A 14,873-nucleotide genomic window follows, 5' to 3' on the forward strand; every position below is an offset into this window, starting at 1 on the left:
AGTAGGTACTTCAAATACATTCCTGGGACATACTTTAGCCTGTAGACACATCCCTGAAAGTTTCATTTTCCTAGCCTAACCTCTTTCAAAGATAGCCAAAAGTAGCTAAAGTAAATTTATACCCCTACTTCGCCTTAAAAATCCAGTTTAAATAGCAATCTCAACAAATATAGACTATATAAAAGGCTATAGGTATTGGTCTAATCATTCTAAATTTTTTTCAACTAAAAATTATAGGATAGTTTAGAAACTAGGCCTGTTTGATATAGTAATATTTGACTAACTCACCAATGTGATAGCTGCCTTCATAAGAACCAACCTTTTTAATAACCAAAAAACTTTCCTTCTGACTCCTTATGAAGCTTAGCCTATGCAAGACGGGCCTAGAACACCAAAAACCCTTTATATCTTAAAGAATATGCATAAGATTACTTACAGGTCAGTGAAAAGCTAAGATTATTTCCACTATTTACAGTTTCCTTGTCTTTTCTCTAGACTTAACGATTTCACATGTTTATCCATTTAAAAAAATATGTAACATTGACGTCACTTGTCCTTAATAATCTTTTCTTTCAGCGTTAGAAAGTGCAAGCCATCCTACCGACAAGTAATCCTTGAATCCGAGTAATCTCTTCCGTCATGTGCGTCTAATAAAATGATTGGATTAGTCAGATAAGTAATCGGACAAGTAAAAGAACACGGGGAGGTTTCTCGCTATTAATCGACGGTCATAGAAGATTTTGATATAGATGACGCGTTAGATCTGCTTTGTTCAAAATTTGATTATAGCTAGGCTAGTTCCTGTTAGCTGGTTGGCAAAACTGTGTCCAAGTAAAACATATAGCCTTGTCAAAATTCTATAGATTGATTTGGTAAGTGTATCTCTTGAAAATTAGATTCTGATGGAATTGTTTTCTTATTAAATATACAACTATAACTAATAGACTTAGGGGATCCAGTAGGCCTAGCCTAACAAAGTATGTCAATTGGGCATAAAAATGTGTTGCCACATTAGACCTATGCCCTATAGAGATAAATCCATTTGTATATTTTATATGTGGATGTTCTCCCTTGGAAAGCTTGAGGGTAAAATCCTAGTTTAGCTACTTTTTGCTATCTTGGAATAGGGTTAGGTAGGAAAAATGAAACTTTCAGTAATGGATCCAGGGCTAAAAAATTAGGTCAATGTTCCTATTACCTGAAAAACTGCTTAGGGTCACGAAACTATTGTTAATAGATGCATTTTGACTTTTGGAACATCTTTTCTCACTTGCTAAACTTCTGCAAACTCACCATTATGGAATTATTCTGGCCCAAATATCCTGTATTTACACATATAGAATTGCAATCATTTCTATTTTCATTGATTGGATATTTGAAATTGCAAATCTGTAATAGTTTAGAAACAAATTTGGGCTATATATTTGCACATCAGGGGGTGGAGGTAAAGCACAGCATATATTAAATATGTAAACTAACCATTGCTGCATTTAATATATGCTGTGCTTTACCCTCCCTCCCTCCCCCCGCCCTAATTTGCAAAAATATAATAACTCCATAATGATGAGTTTGTGGTTATTTTGGAATACAAAAAAGATTTTCCAAAAGTCAAAATGCATCTATTAACAATAGTTTCAGGACCCTAAACAATTGTTCAGGTTATAGGAACATTACCCAAAAATTAATCTGGGAAGGTATTGTCCAGCTTCTAGTGTTTAACCCTGTTCTGATTTAATTCTTTGAAATTTGCTTACTTGACAGGTCTAAACCATTTGAAATTTTTGACATAAGAACATGTTGCCTTAATTTCCATTAATCAGTTTCTTTTTCTCTAGTTTCAGTTCTGAAAATTCAATTCCTGTTATTTAAGAAGAATTCTAAGCCCTATCAATAGGGTGTTTCTAAACTTTGGAAATGTATTTGCAGATCTTTGAATTATCATAAATTAGAATTAAGGAAAGTTGTGAAGTTGAAAACAGATTTGTTGTACTTCATTTAAGCAGAAGATCTATTATGTAAGGTTTCACTTTCATAACAAAATGATTTTAAAGATCATTGAAGATCAGGGTCCTCTAGAAGGAGTTACTTCAAAATACCTTCCCATGACACACTTTAGTCTGTAGACCCTGAAAGTTTCATTTTCCTAACCTAACCCCTTTTCAAGATTGCAAAAAGTAGCTAAATTAGGATTTTACTTGCCTGAATTTCTGTATATATGCAAAGAATATATTCCCTAAAGGTAGTTAGTCTATTTTCAAACAGCCTGTTGTAGGGCCTAGGATAATGAGCTTGAGCAAAGAGCAGCCTTTGCCTATAGTAACAATATCAATTTAGTATTACCACTCTCTGGAACAAAACACTATAAAGTTCTGAAACCTGCTTTCAAAAAGTCTAAAACAATCCAGGCCTAGGGCCTACTTATATCATTTCTTAAGACATAGTAATAAACTCTATCTCCCAACCCCATTGACAAATACATAGCCCAAATCATATATACTTTATGAATTTTCCATAGACTGGCTCTTTTCTTCATATTAATTTAATAGAAAACAGGCAAGACTACAGGAAAAAAGAGTATGTCAATGGAAAATTCATGGGCTATATATAATGCAAGTTTTATATTTGGGCAAATTGATGCCTTTTTTATGACATTTCACAATTTAATAATTGCTTCTGGGACATATTGTGTTTTGAGCCCTTCTTTTACAAGTAGTTTTCTTGCCTTGATAAGTTGTGATGTTCATTCTGTCTTTGAATCCTCCATCCTGCTTTTATGGGCTGCTAAAAGAGGAGGAGTAAAACTGGCTATAATCAGATCTCAAAATATATGCTATGAGTATAACTTTAAATCCCCCTAAGAAAGATGAAATGGCATGGCCACTAGACAGAACTGTACCAGTTAAGAAAGGAGCTAGGTAAGGTGTTGTTGCTTCACCTTTAACCTCAGCTGAATGTATCAGCTTCATATGCTTTCTTAATCTCTGGCATAGTTAATTTCAACTGCCATTTTCTGTCAATGCTGTTCCTCTCCCAACTTCCCCTACATTCTACCATTGTGGAAAATTCTTACATATGCTGATATATAGAAAATCTGCTCCCACTTAAAAAGGGCAGTATAACTTTTCATTTCTGTTAGAATGAGCCCTCTTGCGACATTCTAGGACCACTTGGTCGATACGATGATCCCTGGGGGAAAAAACAACAAAAAAAACAAATAAACTCGCACCCGTGATCTGTCTTCTGGCAATCCTGGGGGGGGGGGGTCCAGAGGGGAGTATTTTCTGGGGGGCATTTCCCCCGGGGGTATTTCCCGGGGGGAAATTCTTCCGAAAAAATTCTTTTTTCGTTTTAGAATCTCTGACTTCCGGAAATTTTGATGTGGAGTACAGAAATCCATCATAAAGTTTATCTATAACTTTGACAGTTTTTCGCTTCTGCTAAATTAATATGCAATGGACCCGTTCATTGAAATAAAAAAACTATTTTTCATGTTTTCGAACCCCATCTTTAGGGAAACCAGTATTTGTTCTTCTTCTGTATTTGGGTTCTTTCAGCCCTGAGATTCAAGGCAATAAGTTTCGATTACACTGGGAAACAAAGTTTTTTGGCCCTTTCACAAGCCCCATTTTTCGACACCCGTGCCCCAGTGTTTCCTCTTCAATTTTTGGAAATTCCTAGAAGAGTGGTGGAAAATCCCTAGAAATCCACATTTTTAGGAGAGCCCTATTCGTATAAAACATAAAAAACTAAAACAAAATTTGCATATTAATTTTGGAAGATTTATTCTGTATATGAAGGGTTGCTCCCTCTTCAATACCTTTTTCTTTACGATAAAGCTCTTGGCTTTTTAAAAAAAAAATCTTCCTATTCGAATTAAACGGTCCGTGTCTTTCAGTAGATACTCTTAAAAATTTGAGATAAACAGTCAAACTTTAGGTTAAATAGCAAGGTATCAAACAGTTCGTGGTAACGAACTGTAGTAAGGAGCGACCTGGTTCAATAGTAAACGTAAATCTAAAAAACGGAATTTTGATACTAAAAGATACATCAAAAGAATTGAATTTTCATGCTGACTTTAAATATATAAGTTTCCTCAAATTTAGTCTTTGTCATCAAAAGTTACGAGCCTGAGAAAATTTGCCTTATTTTGGAAAATAGGGAAAACACCCATAAAAGCCATAGAATCTTAATGAAAATCACACCAACACATTCTACATGCAGCCCTGCTCTACTTTAGCCCAAACCTTCCTAATATGGAATATGACCAAAAACACATATATCATCCTAATATGATCGAAAACACATATTTTAATTGAAAATTTGGCATAAAAGAGGAAGAAAAACGGCATAATATTGTATAATTTATTAATCCAACTTAATTGTGGAAAATCAGTGCTCATAGATTATACAACATTTAAAAAAATGGATTAATAATGAAACAGTAAGTTTGAGACCAGTGTTTTAAGCTTTTTTATACCTAAAAACTATTTGGGTATATTTTGGTCATTTTCAAGAGCTCAAAAACTTACAATTGAAGCACTTATTATGTTTGTAAAGAACATAAAAAAGGCATCAAGGGTTATGTTCACTTTATTTGTAAATCAAAAATATGAACAACAAAAAATTTACCAATTATTAGTATAGCTGCACAATTTTCCCCTGGGTAGGCTATGTTGGCTAAGTGGAAGGTCATTTATACCTGATCCTGTCCCTACTATTTTTACTTGGTTGAAAAAAATCCAAAGAAAGTTCCCATTGAAAAGGAAAGAGACCAAAAGTGAGATTGAATTTGTCACAGCTTGGAGGTTTGCCCCTTCAGTCTGTTTAAAGAAAACAGATTCATAATTGGAGCTTTGTTCATTTCAATCTTAGAGATGATCTACATTTTACACTTCATTAAATGGTTGTAAAGGGATACTTTTATTTATTTGTCTTGTTTGTTTTCTACATGATTTTTTTAATCTTTAAATTGATATACATTTCGTACAAATTAATTATTCATACCACAGTTCCATTTGCAAGTTTTGACCTACTTCGTAACCCTGGTTGCAAAATTGCATATAAATTTTTTGAAGCTAGGAAACATAGAACTCCTCTCTGTTTAAAAGAAAATTGATGGACATAAGTAGGTTTTAATACACTAATGTCTTGGTGCCATGGCAAATAAAACAAAACAATGAAGATTAACTTTAAAATGCTTGACATTAGATAAATATAACATTCACAAAGAAAAACCATTCACAAAATATTACTTTTGTGCTCAGTTGCCAACCTGAGCAATTGCCCTAAATTTTTAAACCTTGCAAAACATTCACCAGCCACCTCAAACATTCACCACCTACAATCTTGTCTGTACATCAACAATTCATTGAAAAGGAAGGAGCACCTTACTGGCATTTCTTCCTTTGTACTTATATTTAATGGGTTTAAAAGAAAGTTTCTATGGCTAAGTCAGAGGCCCAGTAAAGGACCAGGTGGTCCTTTAGCCAGGAAGTGCAATAGGAAGCTAGGGGCCAGTCATCCTATGCTTTTGTATGCCCTTCCTGATTACTGACCCCAGGTTTCTCTAGGTAACCTGTTAAGTTTAGGCCAATTCTGGTTGAACTTATAGAGTCACATCACTGACCTTTGTCCCAAACCAAATAAACTGCTAATGCCAGGAATTAAACCTATGCCCTTTGGATAAATGATTCTCAACCTAGAGTGCCAGCCACTTAGGAAGGAACACAAATGTCACCAGAGAACAAAATTATTTGGAAAAAGAAAATATTGAAAAAAAACAACTCAAGTCATAGTTGCTCCCATTTTTCACTGCTGTCCCACAAACAATATGTTTTTTATTTAGACAATTAAATTTTAAGACAAGTATCAACAAATCTCCATTGGGGATTGTATTTACTTAAGATACAACCAGCAAAATGAATGCTTAGTTTTGTGATATTCTAGTCTTGAAATAATAGAAAAAGAGAAATTATATGTTCTATTTGTTTTCCACCAGCCCATTTGAGAAAAATCATTTGTGACAACAATATACCCATGGCTAGCTCAGAATCTCTCCAAAATGCTTTAAACAGAAGGAATTTTAAAAACAATTATGCTGATCAGCAAGAAGAATATTAACATAACTCTCTAAACTTGGCACTTTTTAAGACAATTTTTAGCAAAGCAAATGCAAAACTTTAATGGTGTCCTATGCCATCTAAAAAAAAACATTAAAATGTGTCACATGTATTTTGATGTAAGATGCCTCAAAGACTTTTGGTTGAATTTATGAAATGAAGGGCCAGGTATTCCTTTACATTTCATACAAAATGTAAATAGAAAAACAGTTCAAATTTTTTTGCAAAAGAAGAAGCTTGATGTAAAAAAATTAATGTAGGCCTATTTTTAACAGAAAGCAATTGACATTAATGAAATCAAATAAAACAAAAATTCATGGAGAATAAATAATATAAGCTATATATTTAACCTATAATGAGGTGGCATAAAAGATTATTTCAAAAATTAGAAAATGTTATGGCTTAAAGTTCCACTCAATCAACAGGAATTGTCTTTTCAGAACTAAGGCCAGAGAAAAAGAAACTGATAACCAAAAGAATAAGGCACCAAAAAATTTCAGGACCCTTTAGAGGGAAAAGAAGAAGAAGTAGGTACTTCAAATACATTCCTGGGACATACTTTAGCCTGTAGACACATCCCTGAAAGTTTCATTTTCCTAGCCTAACCTCTTTCAAAGATAGCCAAAAGTAGCTAAAGTAAATTTATACCCCTACTTCGCCTTAAAAATCCAGTTTAAATAGCAATCTCAACAAATATAGACTATATAAAAGGCTATAGGTACTGGTCTAATCATTCTAAATTTTTTTCAACTAAAAATTATAGGATAGTTTAGAAACTAGGCCTGTTTGATATAGTAATATTTGACTAACTCACCAATGTGATAGCTGCCTTCATAAGAACCAACCTTTTTAATAACCAAAAAACTTTCCTTCTGACTCCTTATGAAGCTTAGCCTATGCAAGACGGGCCTAGAACACCAAAAACCCTTTATATCTTAAAGAATATGCATAAGATTACTTACAGGTCAGTGAAAAGCTAAGATTATTTCCACTATTTACAGTTTCCTTGTCTTTTCTCTAGACTTAACGATTTCACATGTTTATCCATTTAAGAAAATATGTAACATTGACGTCACTTGTCCCTAATAATCTTTTCTTTCGGCGTTAGAAAGTGCAACCCCATCCTACTGACAAGTAATCCTTGAATCCGAGTAATCTCTTACGTCATGTGCGTCTAATAAAATGATTGGATTAGTCAGATAAGTAATCGGACAAGTAAAAGAACACGGGGAGGTTTCTCGCTATTAATCGACGGTCATAGAAGATTTTGATATAGATGACGCGTTAGATCTGCTTTGTTCAAAATTTGATTATAGCTAGGCTAGTTCCTGTTAGCTGGTTGGCAAAACTGTGTCCAATTAAAACATATAGCCTTGTCAAAATTCTATAGATTGATTTGGTAAGTGTATCTCTTGAAAATTAGATTCTGATGGAATTGTTTTCTTATTAAATATACAACTATAACTAATAGACTTAAGGGATCCAGTAGGCCTAGCCTAACAAAGTATGTCAACTGGGCATAAAAATGTGTTGCCACATTAGACCTATGCCCTATAGAGATAAATCCATTTGTATATTTTATATGTGGATGTTCTCCCTTGGAAAGCTTGAGGGTAAAATCCTAGTTTAGCTACTTTTTGCTATCTTGGAATAGGGTTAGGTAGGAAAAATGAAACTTTCAGTAATGGATCCAGGGCTAAAAAATTAGGTCAATGTTCCTTTTACCTGAAAAACTGCTTAGGGTCACGAAACTATTGTTAATAGATGCATTTTGACTTTTGGAACATCTTTTCTCTCTTGCTAAACTTCTGCAAACTCACCATTATGGAATTATTCTGGCCCAAATATCCTGTATTTACACATATAGAATTGCAATCATTTCTATTTTCATTGATTGGATATTTGAAATTGCAAATCTGTAATAGTTTAGAAACAAATTTGGGCTATATATTTGCACATCAGGGGGTGGAGGTAAAGCACAGCATATATTAAATATGTAAACTAACCATTGCTGCATTTAATATATGCTGTGCTTTACCCTCCCTCCCTCCCCCTGCCCTAATTTGCAAAAATATAATAACTCCATAATGATGAGTTTGTGGTTATTTTGAAATAGAAAAAATATGTTCCAAAAGTCAAAATACATCTATTAACAATAGTTTCAGGACCCTAAACAATTGTTCAGGTAATAGGAACATTACCCAAAAATTAATCTGGGAAGGTATTGTCCAGCTTCTAGTGTTTAACCCTGTTCTGATTTAATTCTTTGAAATTTGCTTACTTGACAGGTCTAAACCATTTGAAATTTTTGACATAAGAACATGTTGCCTTAATTTCCATTAATCAGTTTATTTTTCTCTAGTTTCAGTTCTGAAAATTCAATTCCTGTTATTTAAGAAGAATTCTAAGCCCTATCAATAGGGTGTTTCTAAACTTTGGAAATATATTTGCAGATCTTTGAATTATCATAAATTAGAATTAAGGAAAGTTGTGAAGTTGAAAACAGATTTGTTGTACTTCATTTAAGCAGAAGATCTATTTTGTAAGGTTTCACTTTCATAACAAAATGATTTTAAAGATCATTGAAGATCAGGGTCCTCTAGAAGGAGTTACTTCAAAATACCTTCCCATGACACACTTTAGTCTGTAGACCCTGAAAGTTTCATTTTCCTAACCTAACCCCTTTTCAAGATTGCAAAAAGTAGCTAAATTAGGATTTTACTTGCCTGAATTTCTGTATATATACAAAGAATATATTCCCTAAAGGTAGTTAGCCTATTTTCAAACAGCCTGTTGTAGGGCCTAGGATAATGAGCTCGAGCAAAGAGCAGCCTTTGCCTATAGTAACAATATCAATTTAGTATTACCACTCTCTGGAACAAAACACTATAAAGTACTGAAACCTGCTTTCAAAAAGTCTAAAACAATCCAGGCCTAGGGCCTACTTATATCATTTCTTAAGACATAGTAATAAACTCTATCTCCCAACCCCATTGACAAATACATAGCCCAAATCATATATACTTTATGAATTTTCCATAGACTGGCTCTTTTCTTCATATTAATTTAATAGAAAACAGGCAAGACTACAGGAAAAAAGAGTATGTCAATGGAAAATTCATGGGCTATATATAATGCAAGTTTTATATTTGGGCTAATTGATGCCTTTTTTATGACATTTCACAATTTAATAATTGCTTCTGGGACATATTGTGTTTTGAGCCCTTCTTTTACAAGTAGTTTTCTTGCCTTGATAAGTTGTGATGTTCATTCTGTCTTTGAATCCTCCATCCTCCTTTTATGGGCTGACAAAAGAGGAGGAGTAAAACTGGCTATAATCAGATCTCAAAATATATGCTATGAGTATAACTTTAAATCCCCCTAAGAAAGAGGAAATGGCAAGGCCACTAGACAGAACTGTACCAGTTAAGAAAGGAGCTAGGTAAGGTGTTGTTGCTTCACCTTTAACCTCAGCTGAATGTATCAGCTTCATATGCTTTCTTAATCTCTGGCATAGTTAATTTCAACTGCCATTTTCTGTCAACGCTGTTCCTCTCCCAACTTCCCCTACATTCTACCATTGTGGAAAATTCTTACATATGCTGATATATAGAAAATCTGCTCCCCTTTCTTCCATTTTGCAAAATTTCTACTGAGATGTCCAATTTGGACCCACAGTTCAAAGCTCATCACTAGCCTTCATATGGCAGATCCTACTATAGCTGTTGCAACTACAACAGCAGTTGTTATTATATTTATAAAGAGCATTCAAGAGACTATCAAATGGTATATTGCTTTTTCTATGTAATATTTCAGTTCTACTAGGAATCTGGTGAACCTACAAGGGTCCCTTGAAGGGCTCAAAATAGATTTTGCAATGTGAGCAATTACTTAATTTCGAAAGAATGTGCAAAAGAATATTAAGTTGTATGATCATCTTATAGCTGGCAAATCAATAAAAAAAACTTCATTTTATGTTAATTTGTAGAGCTTGTTTTGTATTTCAAAATTGCTAAAAAAAAAAAAAATCACTAAACTCCATTTAGTATTGCTGTGAAAGACTTTCTTGTTTGGTTGAAACTGATTTCACTTTCCCTTCACTTTTTTTCATTAATTTTCAATAGGTAAAAAAATGGCCAATATTATTAAGCTAAATGTTTAGAGTTCCTATGGAAGTACTTGGAAACCCAATCTTCTTTATTTAGTTAATAATAGGCTCAAAGTTCACTTTTATTCATTGATGCAGAGTTTGTTTAGCCCAACATGCCTAGTTATTTAAAAGCTTGTGCCAAAAAATTGGTAAATCTATCTTGTAACAGAAGTTAAATATTAAAAAAATGTTTTTTTTCTCATTCAATACTCTTTCAAATGGCTTCTTTTTACCTAATGAACTACCTCATATGCTCCTTTCAAAATACTAGCATTACAATTATATCTCAGCTTCTCCTAAGGTGGGGATATAGCCCTAGGCTAAATAACATTTTTGCTGATTTTGTTGATTTTCATTTTTTAGTAATTATTTTTTATCAGTAGTTGGCTTATAATACCAAATAGTATCAATCTCAATCTGCCAAAAAATTATTTCATCTATAGCCTCGGGCTGCATCCTGTACAGGAAAAGCTCATAAGATTAGTGATAATTAGGGAGCAGAATACATGTTTTAGTTGATTTTTCTTACTTGAAAATTTAAATTAAGTTAAATAGGGTTTGTTAAGAAATAAAATAGGCTATAGTAAACATGGTAACCACTAGACCCTCTCGATTGTCTGAATATTTGGAGGCGCGAACGGTCATGGTAATACAAAGCGTTTGAATTGATTAGCCCCCCCCCCCCCCCCCCGAAAAAAAAACAGCAAAATAATAAAAGATGGGGAAAATATTGCTTTTCATTGAAATACTAATAGGTGAAAGGTATACCTTCATTCAGATTGCATTTTGCATGGCTCACTGTTAGGTTGGTCCCTATGCCTCCTGAAAAAAAAATCGTGGCCTGGAATTATGCTTTATACTCTCCTCTTATGCTCTCCTTATCAAATTTCAGTGGTTTGTACTTATGGGACCAAAAATACCATAGAATACGTAGCTTAGTATTTCAACAGGGAGTTGAGACACCAAAAGTCTTTATTGTAACTGTAATGTTGATAAGGTTTTATTGAACGAATTTTGCCAACTTGTCCAGTAGTTATGTTGATAGGAAAAAATTTTGACATTCCCTTTGACATGAGTGGGATTAGTTTCAGATCCTAAATTTGCATATCAGTGTGTCTATCTTTTAGTTCTTATAGAGCTTGGTCTGGATCCATTGTTCCCTTCAGAGTGTGTTCTGATTCTCCAAGAGTATCTATATTTCTTTAGATCTGAATTCCGATCAAGTATTTTGAAATTCTGATCCGAAAATGATAATCGATTCTGATAATGTTCAAGCAAAAAGCATATGCAGGGTCATGGCATAGGTCATAATGCTCCCAAATTAATGAATCAATAAAAAGAAAACTATTCTAAATTCGTGACTTGTGCCTTTAGAAGTCAAAGTAGTAGAGCTGACACAAACTAAGCTACTTGTTCTTGAATACAATCATTCTTTAAAGATCCAAGAGAAAAGCTCTTTATCATTGGAGACTTCAATTTGCCAACAATCCAGTGGGGAAAAAGATATGCAAGTGAACCAGTAGGGAAATCTGCTAACAGTATATGAAGGTATTGTGTTGTGAGAGGAACACTTTGGTTTTGTTGTGTTTTTATTTCCGAGCACCCCAATTTCAGCTTATTCCTAGAAAGTGGTAAGGGTCTAACCTCTGCGGTTTTTACAGAAAGTACGGACCTTAGGCCGGATTGATGAATTTGACTTTGTATTTTGGAAAGCTTTGTAGAACTCTTGCCTGGGGCCAAAAAGGATGGTTTTTGCTTGTCTTTCTACCCATGTCTGTTCGTGATTTTACCTGAGTTTATCATTCTGATAAACTGAGTTTGACAAAATGTAATAAAAAAGTGGCAAGGCCTTACACGTTATATATCATGGTACTTAATCTAGATCTCTGGTTGCCTTTACTATGAGACAGTGCATTGTTCCCTACATTCTTAAAATGCAAATACAATGCCCAATTGATTAAAGCTAATTGTTACGAGATCAAAACTGCAGAAAATAAATATGCTTCTGACTTCCAGAAACAAAGATAAAAATATTCGACATGCTTTGCTCTAACCTGCATCTTGTAGACCCTTATTTTGCACTCCATTAGATCAAATTTAGGGAGGTGGTGTTGGCTACTTTTTCTGTCGTGAAGCTGATTAAATGGCTAAGAGTTTGAGAGGTAACACCAGTTAGCAAGTAGAATGCGGCTACTGTATAATAAAGAGAATCTCAAACAGCCTATTCACTTTCTTACAGGCAAGAAAAGAGCCTCGTGTGTAACATGGTTCTGGAGGCAAATTTGTTGTAATGGGTCTCGTTGATTCCATGCTCAAATGTTCAGTTTAAATAAAACTGTCTTCGTATAAGATACTATGAACGAATCTGCTCCCCTCCCTTTCCCCTTCGATTGGCATCGTCGTACCCCATGGTATTGGGTCAAAATTTTAGGCCATTCAAAATAGCCCAAAAAATGTGCCAGCAATGGGTGTTTAACTCGAGGAGCCCTAGAGTCAAGAGCGCCAATTTATACAAATGTCCCCTTATACATTGATATACATTTTATTTTAGTGAAAAGGTGGTTACGTGGGCTTTTTGAAACTAGAATCACGCAAAAATTAAAATCAGTATGGTGGGAGGTACAAAGTTAGCCTATAAAGTATGCAACATCACCCTCTATATGCGACTTATCGTTCAACATCACCCTCTATATTCGACTTTGCATTTTGGAAAGCTTTGAAGAACTCTTGCCTGGGGCCAAAAAGGATGGTTTTTGCTTGTCTTTCTACCCATGTCTGTTTGTGATTTTAGCTGAGTTTATATTCGGTTTTTTCACACTTGGGATTACAATAGAGAAATGGTATCAGATGTGCCTCTTAAACTTTAGAAGTTCTCTCATTACTAAAGAAACTAGAGTTTATCCTTTGCTCCTTTCTAAGTAATGATGTTAGAAACTTGGCCTTCGGCAAAAGAAAGTCAACTTGTGAATTAAGACAGATAGATTTTCTTTTCGACGGCAGTCGATAGCTCTCGATGAACTGATCAAAGTATATGTCATCCATTTTACGGTAGAAACATTCCTTCTTGAGATATACCAGTTTGAAAGTTTAAAGGGGTTGACAACTTCAGTAGTAAGGTACACACTGAAACCAAAAATAGGCCAATACAGAAATGGTATCAGATATGCCTCTTAAACTTTAAAAGTTCTCTCATTGCTAAAGAAATTAGAGTTCATCCTTTCCTCCTTTCTAAGTAATGACCTTAGAAACTTGGCCTATGGCAAAAAAGTCAACTTTTGAACTAAGACAGATAGATTTTTTTCCGACGGCATTTGATAGCTCTTGATGAGCTGATCAAAGTGTATGTCATCTATTTTTCGTTAGAAAAATTTCTTCATGAGATATACCAGTTTGAAATTTTAAAGGGGTTGACAACTTCAGTAGTAAGGTACGCACTGAAACCAAAAATAGGCCTGTACCAATTGTAAGACATATAGGGGAGTTTTAAGCAACATTCGGCTATTAGCTGATAATCATCTTCGGCAATGAGGGGTTCGCAAATTTTGCTAGTTGGTGTACCTGTTATTTGTTTCCAGTCTATTTGATGGTAAGAACAATTTGGTTCCAGTGGTAAGACATGTAGGGGATTTGTTAGTAATAACTGATAGGCTACAATCATCTTCGGCGATGAGGGGTTTGCAACTTTTGCTAGTTGCAATGAAGGGTTTGCAGCTTTTGAGAGTTGGTGTACCTAGTATTTATTTTAAGATCCTTACAGATTAACAACTTCAGCGTTTAATCGAAGCAAGGAAACAAAACCAAAATGTTGCTCTCGTAACACTTTACTCAACAAGGCTAAACAAAGGTTGCCATAATATCTCATGTTGCCCGTGTGACATAGATCTAGTTCAACAATAATTTCTTGGAACAACTAGCTATGGACCCGACTCAATATCATGGAACCAATGCACTACACCTATTGGACATATTGTTGGTCAACAATTCAGTGTACATATGTAACCTAAAATTGCTCTCACCAACTAGGAAGTCTGATTACATGACGATTGCTTTTGAAGCAAAAATATACACACCAAAAGCAGACCAAAACGAAGCCATTTCAAAGGGGATTATGAAGCCATCTATAAGAATCGAAGCAACTTTAACTGGAAGAAAGAACTGTTTCAACTGGCTTCAGCAAAGGATGTATACTTCAAATTCCTATCTGTTATGAATATAGCCGAAGGCAAGCATGTCCCTCTCAAGAAAACCTATAAAAAGGTAGTACTTTCAAAGTAAACTTGAAAATTTATCAAACAGGAGTAAGAGGGATGTTAGACTTACATAAAGCAGTAGATTCCTGAGAAAGGGAAAATACTCAAACGAATCAGGAACAGAGTTAGAAGAGCAACAAGGGTAGAAGCCAAGGAGTATGAAGAACTACTTACTCAAAATATCCGGCGAAATCCTGAAACATTCTAGCAGTCGGTCAACTTCAAAGGGAGCATTCAAAATTTTATACCTCCTTCTCGTGATAATGAAACTCAGAACCTGATTAAAAACCCAAAAGAGAAGCCAAATATCTTAAACAGAGAATTCTTGTCTGTCTTTACTTGGAAACCAGAAGA

The 14,873-nt window shown here is 34.4% G+C and overlaps 1 protein-coding gene across 3 annotated transcripts in view; it reads left to right on the plus strand.

The window, feature by feature from the left end:
* Positions 1-748: 748 nt before the first annotated feature.
* Positions 749-14,873, plus strand: part of LOC136030244 (beta-galactosidase-like) — a 123,805-nt gene continuing 109,680 nt past the window's right edge. The window contains exon 1 of one of the 3 annotated variants that reach the window (XM_065709071.1): positions 749-872. The gene's annotated coding sequence lies outside the window, so the exon portion shown is untranslated. Of the gene's footprint in view, positions 873-7,379; positions 7,519-11,795; positions 11,818-14,873 lie in introns of those variants that run through there. The other 2 variants (XM_065709070.1, XM_065709072.1) reach the window with 2 other exon arrangements.

Source organism: Artemia franciscana, chromosome 8 (genome assembly GCF_032884065.1).
Source record: "Artemia franciscana chromosome 8, ASM3288406v1, whole genome shotgun sequence".
In the NCBI taxonomy this organism is placed as follows: Eukaryota; Metazoa; Arthropoda; class Branchiopoda; order Anostraca; family Artemiidae; genus Artemia; species Artemia franciscana.